Source organism: Nematolebias whitei, chromosome 13 (genome assembly GCF_014905685.2).
Source record: "Nematolebias whitei isolate Nwh7 chromosome 13, NemWhi1, whole genome shotgun sequence".
Taxonomy (NCBI): Eukaryota; Metazoa; Chordata; class Actinopteri; order Cyprinodontiformes; family Rivulidae; genus Nematolebias; species Nematolebias whitei.
The window spans coordinates 1,739,271-1,747,428 of NC_056510.1; the positions used below are offsets into that span (position 1 = coordinate 1,739,271).

The following is an 8,158-nucleotide window of genomic DNA, read 5'->3' on the forward strand; positions in this document are numbered from 1 at the left end:
TGTGTGTGTGTGTGTGTGTGTGTGTGTGTGTAATGTCTCAGTTTTTATTAACTGCTTCAGTTCTGTGGACTGGGATTAAATCAAATGGAACATGAACTCTGCTTTGTGTGGCTGACAACCTTCAGATTTGTTCAGTGCACATGATGAGACCCAGCAAGGGTTCTGTGGTTCTTGGTCTTTCTTCAGGGCTGAAAACAGAAAGAACTGGCTGAGGTAGTTCTGCTGGGCACTGGACCTGGACCACTGATGTACTCATGTGTCTGCTAACAGTAGAGCTCTTGTTTCGGCCCAGAGCTTTTAATCACATGAGAGCTGCTAATAATCTTCAGCGAGCGGAGGCTGAGTGGGTTTTTCTGTATTAGTTTGTTCGACAGGAGGACACAAACGTCCCTCACACACGTGTGAGAGAAGCTCACCTGAAAAAGTATCAGGGACCCCTCATATCCTCATGTTTATTCAAATATGTTGTCTCTTTAATGCAAGGGAAATATTTGTGCAATATGAATACTTAAAACTTGTTCTTTAATAGTGTGAATACAATTTTTATACTTTTAAACATGGGGTATTTTTCATTCAAGACACAAATAAACAAAAAAATTAATTTCAACTTCCACAGCTGACAGTTTTGATAAAACTAACAGCATCAAAACCACTTTGAAACTTTACCTCGTCACTTATGAACGTACGGTAAATGTATCGCCACTCCTTCAAATTATTACAGAAAACTGTCAAACTGAACAGAATCATCAGAGCAGGAGTCACACCAAGTAACAGGCGCCATTTGTAAACCGATCCATGCCGGAGCGCAAATAGTGGGCGAGCCAGTGGGGGGGTGCTGGGAGTCTGGGGGTCTGGGGGTCTTCCCCCAGAAAATATTGAATCAAGTACTGTAGATGTGATTTCCTGCATTTTGGTGTATTTTAACGGGTTGTTACGTGCTTGTAAAAAAAAATTAAAAAAATTTTGCGGACCCCCAGGCACTGGCTCGTGAACCCCCGGGGGGTCCAGGGACCCCAGTTTGAGAACCACTGCCCTAAACACACACACCTAGCAGCCTTCCACACACTCCTGTCTTAACTCTCCAAGTTTTAAGGAGACATCAGCTGAAGGGCAGCTCATAGATGTAAAACAAATTAAACAGAAGCCGAAGAAGAACAGGGGAGACTTGAGGAGACCGGTGGAGGAGACAACCACTGAGGACATGGACAATAAATACTGTGGCTTGTCTGTTATTTTTAGATCTCACACATCCAGCCTGCTCAGTGTGAGAACACACACTGGTGCCACCTGCTGACAGTACATGTGGTCTGTAGTGTGTGCGTGCACGCTCATTTTTAGCTGTTCTCAGTTGTAACGCCACTCGTGATAACCGGATGACATGGGGGGTCAGAACAGTTTCAGTTTTCATTAGAGCGGTTGGAATGACGTGGTTAGGGCTCATGTTTGGATCTGGTGAACAGACAAGTTTTGTAATAAACCACTTTAACCCACAGTCTGAATGGGCGGCAACTGCTGGCAGCTAGTTGACACATGTCATTTCTTCTCACTTCAAGTTTGATCACTTTAATGTTCAAAGTTTTGAACATACTCAGCAAAACTGTGCACCAGTTTTCAGAGCACCAAGGCCCAACCTTCAGCTACCACCCATGGCACCATGCACCCGACTCGTTTGGCCCTTCCTGCAGGTGGTGGGCCCATAGGAAGGCAGAACCATGTACCAGTAACTTGTTTGGGCTGAGCCTGACTGGGCTCCATGGGTAGAGGCCCAGTCAGCAGGCACTTGTTGACGAGCCCCTTCCCAGGCCTGGCTCCAGGATGGACCCTGGTAACCCAAGTTTGGGCAATGAACATCCAACTCCTTGCTGTCATCTGTCCTTTCAAGTATTCTCATTGAGATGAGCCACCTGAGGAGGTTCAGACCTCCTGGACGCCTCACTAGGGAGGTTTTCCAGGCTTATCCAATTGGGAGGAGACCCCAGGAAAGACCCAGAACATGCTGGTGAGACTACTTCTCAACTGGTCTGGGAACACCTTGGAGTCCTCCCAGAAGAGCTGGAAGAGGCTGTGGAGAGAGCTGTCTGGACCTCCCTGCTCAAGATGCTGCCCCTGAGACCTGAGGCCAGAACTGGATGGATGGATGGTTGGTTGGTTTGTTTGTTTGTTTGTTTTAAGGATGTGTTGGTGGAGTTCCTTGGCCTCACAGCCTCAGGGTAGAAGCTGTTCCTCAGCCTTGTTTGTGATTGCTTCTTCCAAGTCCCAAATACAATAATGGACCCAAACTGGACTTGGACTCTGTGCAGTGTCCTGAGATGACTTTAGATTTGGATTGATGCTGTACAAATATACTGAATTAATACAGTTCTGTTCCTAACCTAAACTTGTTGTGTGTCTGCAGGGTGACTGGATCAGCGCTGAGCTGTTGGCAGGCCAAAGGTAAAACTGGTTGATACCTCTGAGCCACACTGTGTTTAATATGATCCAGTGACTTTATTCTTCTGGTGTTTGCCTTTCTGACATTATTTGATCTTGAACGGTTCGGTCACTCAAAGAGTTTGCAACCGCACGTTTTAAAAACACCAAAATATTAACCAAAGGTTTTGATATTAAATACTGAAGTATTTGAAACGTTGGGATCAGATGCAGTTACAGTGCAGCTGCATTTAATTCCACTGAGGATTGAAGAATCACTGAGGTTTCAACTGTTCATTTTATTATGAAAAAGCACCAACCAACACTCTGAGAAGTTTCTGACATGTGACTTCACTCAACATGTCAACTCTCTGCACACATCAAGTCCATTTTTATTTTTAAATCAAATGCCTTATTTACATGTGATTATATGTTTTATCACTGATTTTAGTTGATTTTATCATTGATTTTAGTTGCACTCTGTAGCACTTTGAGATTTTTGTTAATGAAAAGTGCATTACAAATTAAATTCATTATTATTATTAGATGACAAAAAGGGGCTGAAAATGATGAAACACTTCAACTTGGCTTATGTTTAATGTCAAATTTTGACTCTGGGTTGTCATACAAAAACAGCGCCAGATATATATATATATACATATATATATATATATATATATATATATATATATATATATATATATATGTTTTTTTTTTTTTTTTTTTTGGAAATGGTGCCTTTTATATCGGTGAGTTATTTTGATGGAATGATCCATGTCCAATATTTAACTTTTAATGCCAATATCGGCCAAAACAATGCCAATAATATTGTGCATCCCTAGCTTCTATAGTCCAGGTGTGTTTTCTATGATCGAGGTGTCATTTCTATGGTCTAATTGTAGATTGTAGTCCAGTTGCTGTTTCTATCGACCGGTTCTAGTTTCTATGGTCCAGGTGTGGTTTCTATGGAAATATAAGCATGTCAATGATACAAACTGGATTCCAAAAAAGTTGGGACACTAAACAAATTGTGAATAAAAACTGAATGCAATGATGTGGAGATGGCAAATGTTAATATTTTATTCGTAATATAACATAGATGACAGAACAAAAGTTTAATCTGAGTAAATGTAACATTTTAAAGGAAAAATATGTTGATTCAAAATTTCACAGTGTCAACAAATCCAAAAAAGTTGGGACAAGTAGCAATAAGTGGCTGGAAAAAGGAAATTGAGCATATAACGAACAGCTGGAAGACCAATTAACACTAATTAGGTCAATTGACAACATGATTGGGTATAAAAAGAGCTTCTCAGAGTGTCAGTGTCTCTCAGAAGCCAAGATGGTAAGAGGATCACCAATTCCACCATTGTTGCACAGAAAGATAGTGCAGCAATACCAGAATGGTGTTACCCAGCGTAAAATAGCAAAGACTTTTAAGTTATCATCATCAACCGTGCATAACATCATCAAAAGATTCAGAGAATCTGGAACAATCGCTGTGCGTAAGGGTCAAGGCCGTAAAACTCTACTGGATGCTCGTGATCTCCGGGACCTTAAACGTCACTGCACCTCAAACAGGAATGCCACTGTCAAGGAAATAACAGAATGGGCTCAGGAATACTTCCAGAAAGCATTGTCAGTGAACACAATCCACCGTGCCATCCGCCGTTGCCAGCGAAACTCTACAGTGCAAAGAGGAAGCCATTTCTAAGCAAGCTCCACAAGCTCAGACATTTGCACTGGGCCAGGGGTCATTTAAAATGGAGTGTGGCAAAATGGAAGACTGTTCTGTGGTCAGATGAGTCACGATTTGAAGTTCTTTATGGAACACTGGGACGCCATGTCATCCGGACCAGAGAGGACAAGGATAGCCCAAGTTGTTATCAACGCTGCGTTCAGAAGCCTGCATCACTGATGGTATGGGGTTGCATGAGCGCTTGTGGCATGGGCAGCTTGCATGTCTGGAAAGGCACCATTAATGCAGAGAACTATGTTCAGGTTCTAGAACAACATGTGCTCCCATCTAGACGTCATCTCTTTCAGGGAAGACCCTGCATTTTTCAACACGATAATGCCAGACCACATTCTGCAGCAATCACAACATCATGGCTACGTAGGAGAAGGATCCGGGTACTGAAATGGCCAGCCTGCAGTCCAGATCTTTCACCTATAGAGAACATTTGGTGCATCATAAAGAGGAAGGTGCCACAAAGAAGGCCCAAGACGATTGAACAGTTAGAGGCCTGTATTAGACATGAATGGGAGAGCATTCCTATTTCTAAACTGGAGAAACTGGTCTCCTCTGTCCCCAGACGTCTGTTGAGTGTTGTAAGAAGAAGGGGGGATGCCACACAGTGGGAAAAATGGACTTGTCCCAACTTTTTTGGGATTTGTTGACACCATGAAATTTGGTAACAACAGATTTTTCCATTAAAATGAAACATTCTCTCAGTTTAAACTTTTGATCTGTGATTTGTGTTCTATTCTGAATAAAATATTAGATGTTGGCACCTCCACATCATTGCATTCAGTTTTTATTCACAATGTGTTTAGTGTCCCAACTTTTTTGGAATCCGGTTTGTAAAAGTAAAACAAACATGAACTGCAGAGTACGTAAAGACAGCAGTAGAGTGAAAATTGTGGTCAGTTTGTCCTCCAGCAGTTTAAGCCTATAGCAGCATAACTAAGGGACAGCTCAGGAAACCAAAGCTACCCTAACTATAGGATTTATCAAAAAGGAAAGTCTTAATCCCAGTCTTAAACTGGACAATGTGTCAGCCTCACGGACAGAAACTGGAAGTTGGTTCCACAAGAGAGGAGCCTGAGAACTGAAAGATCTTCCTCCCATTCTGTCTTTGGAAACTCTAGGAACCACAAGTAAACCTGCAGTCTAAGAGTGAAGTGCTCCGTTAGGAAAATATGAAACAATAAGATCTGTAATATAAGATTTTTGTTTTTATTTGACAGGAGCCAATGGAGAGAAGCTAAAACTGGAGAATTATAATATTTCCTTGTTCTCATCCAAACTCTGGCAGCAGCATGTCGGTCCAACTGAAGACTTTCGTTTGTGGACACCCAGATAATGAAGAATTGCAATAGTCCAGCCTAGACAAGATAAATGCATTGGCCAGTTTTCTGCATCATTTTGGGCCAAGATATTTTTAATTTAGTGATTTTGTTCAGATGGAAGAAAGCAGTCCTGGTAACGTTTTTAATGCAACAACAGTCAAATCAACAGTTTCTGTCTCCCACTTGTTCCCTTTAATAACCTGGATGGAGGCCGCTGTTGATCTGAGGCAGGGAAGCTGAGAGGAAATGATGTAATGGCAGCTGCAGGTCTCAGGGGAAATGATATCATTGTTGCGTCGCCTCATCGTCCCATTTCCTGTGACAGGAGCAGAATGTTTCTGCACTGAAAATAGAGCTCACGTTTGAACTGAACTGCACGTTCTTGTTGCTCTTGTTCTTTTTTCAGTTGCTCCCCTTTGTGGGGGTCGCCACAGCGACTGAGCTCAACTGATAGATTTAGCAGTTGCTTTACACCGGATGCCTTTCCTGATTCAAGCTGGACTCAAACAAGGACAGCTGGAGGGTTCAAACTTAGGAGAGCAGCAAAGGTGTGCTCAGTTTTTGTTATCGTGCAGCATCTTGGTAATCTTCCACAGCCTCTTCCAGCTCTTCTGGGAGGACTCCAAGGTGTTCCCAGGCCAACAGAGAGACGTAGTCTCTCCAGCGTGTCCTGGGTCTTCCTCTGGGTCTCCTCCCAGTCAGACATGCCCGAAGCACCTCCCTAGAAGGTGCCCAGGGAGCATCCTTACCAGAGTTCATGACCAGAGGTGAGGGGAGGAACGTAAACCGACCGGTAAACAGAGAGCTTTGTCTTACAGCTCAGCTCCCTCTTCACCACAACGGACCGGAACAGAGTCCACAATACTGTGGACACTGCACCAATGCATCTGTTAATCTCACGCTCCATTCTTCCCTCACTCATGAACAAAACCCAGAGATACTTGAACTCCTCCATTTGAGGCAGAACCCCACCCTCAAGAGAACAATCCACCCTCTGACTGAGGACCATGGTCTCACGTTTGGAGGTGCTGGTTCTCATCCCAGCTGCTTCACACTCGGCTGTGAACACTGTTGAGACGTCTCGCAAATGACCCGAGACGAACACCGTTCAGCAACTAGTCCCAGTCTAGTGATAAACCACATAAACCCGCTGCTCCACCGTACGGTCTGGCTGCAGGGGTGAGGTCACAGTGTGTGCGCTACACCTGTGTGGTGTGGGCGGAGCCAGCAGCACCTGAGGCTGTTGTAATTACACTCAGCAGTAAATATCACGGCCCGCTTCCTGCTGTCGTGTTTGGCGTTGGAGCTGGAACCGAACTGTCTCCTGACTTTGGATCAGTGGAACGTTGGTCCGCCCCCGGAGCACGACCGTTCCTGTGAAAATAAAATCATGCAGCAGCTTTTTATAGAACATAATTTGTAGCTGCGCTCCACAGAAAAGGACTTCAAGAGCATTCTGTGGGAACGAGCCCGGTCCGCTCTGTGGGAACTGGGAGCTGCCCAGTGCACAGCAGGGGTTTGCCCAGAGGCACTCAGGCAGCAGATGTTGAAGGAGCTGTTTTTATCCCGTCTCTCTTCTCTTCTTTTAGTTTTTATTCCTCATGTTCTTCCTCATCGTGCGGCGATTCATCGCCCGCGGCCTAAACCGAACGGGCGACGGTGTTTTCGCTTGTTTGTGCGTAGAGTCTTCAAAGAACCGCGCGCTGACCGGTTGTGCCGCTGGAGCTCCGAGTGTCGAGTCACAGAGTTTAATAAAAATATTCTTTACTGTTGCTCAACCTGCCAGAACCAAACGACCTCAAAGATCAGCAAAGATCTGAGAGTCCGGGCCGTGTGAGCCGCCTCTCCACCGTGTCACAGCCCGACTGTACGATGTAGTAAAGGTCAAAGGTCGTCTGGATCAGGACGGGAGGTGTTTGCTGTTCAGGAGGAACAGGAGCCGAGGAGTCATGAAGGAGTCATCGCTGGGACATGGAGAGACAGAGGGAGGAGGAGGAGGAGAGAAGATGAGGAGGTGGAGGAGGAGGAGGAGAAGGGAGTAGGTGGAGGAGAGAAGAGGAGGTGGAGGAGGAAGAGGAGGGAGGAGGAGGAGGAGGAAGAGGAGAGGGGAGGAGGAGGGAGGAGGAGAGAAGAGGAGGAGTAAGAGAAGAATGAGGAAGAGGAGGGAGTAGGAGGAGGAAAAAGAGGAGGAGAATGAGGAAGAGGAGGAAGAGGAGAAGGTGGAAGAGGAGGAGGAGAAGGGAGGTGAACAAGCTGCTGCAGGAGCCTCCTGCTGCTGATGGTCTGGAGGTTTTGATGAAAATATGAATGTTTGCAGGAGAAATGTTGAAACCATGAAACCAGATTAGGATTAGGATTTCTCTCCACCACCAGTCCAGACGAAGACTCCGAGTTTCCTGAAAGTTTCAAACCATCAAAACATTTTGAGCTCTCATGCTCAGAGTTTAGGTTGTGGATGACTCACAGCTACAACCACGCCAAACTTTAGCCCAAACTTTAGCTCAGTAACTGTCAGTGCTGAAACGAGGGGGTGCATCGTCCCCCTGCCTCAGCTTTGAGGTGGTTCAGTCCAATAGTGCAGCAGCTAAAACCAGCTAAACCAGCTAAAACTATCTAAAACCAGCTAAAACTATCTAAAACCAGCTAAACCAGCTAAAACTATCTAAAACCAGCTAAA

General features: G+C 44.8%; 1 protein-coding gene across 1 annotated transcript in view; it reads left to right on the top strand.

Moving 5' to 3' along the window:
• Positions 1-8,158, top strand: part of LOC119419441 (ras-associated and pleckstrin homology domains-containing protein 1) — a 70,528-nt gene that overhangs the window by 25,435 nt on the left and 36,935 nt on the right. Inside the window, exon 2 of the mRNA XM_037686744.1 lies at positions 2,396-2,433. The gene's annotated coding sequence lies outside the window, so the exon portion shown is untranslated. The remainder of the gene's footprint in view (positions 1-2,395; positions 2,434-8,158) is intronic.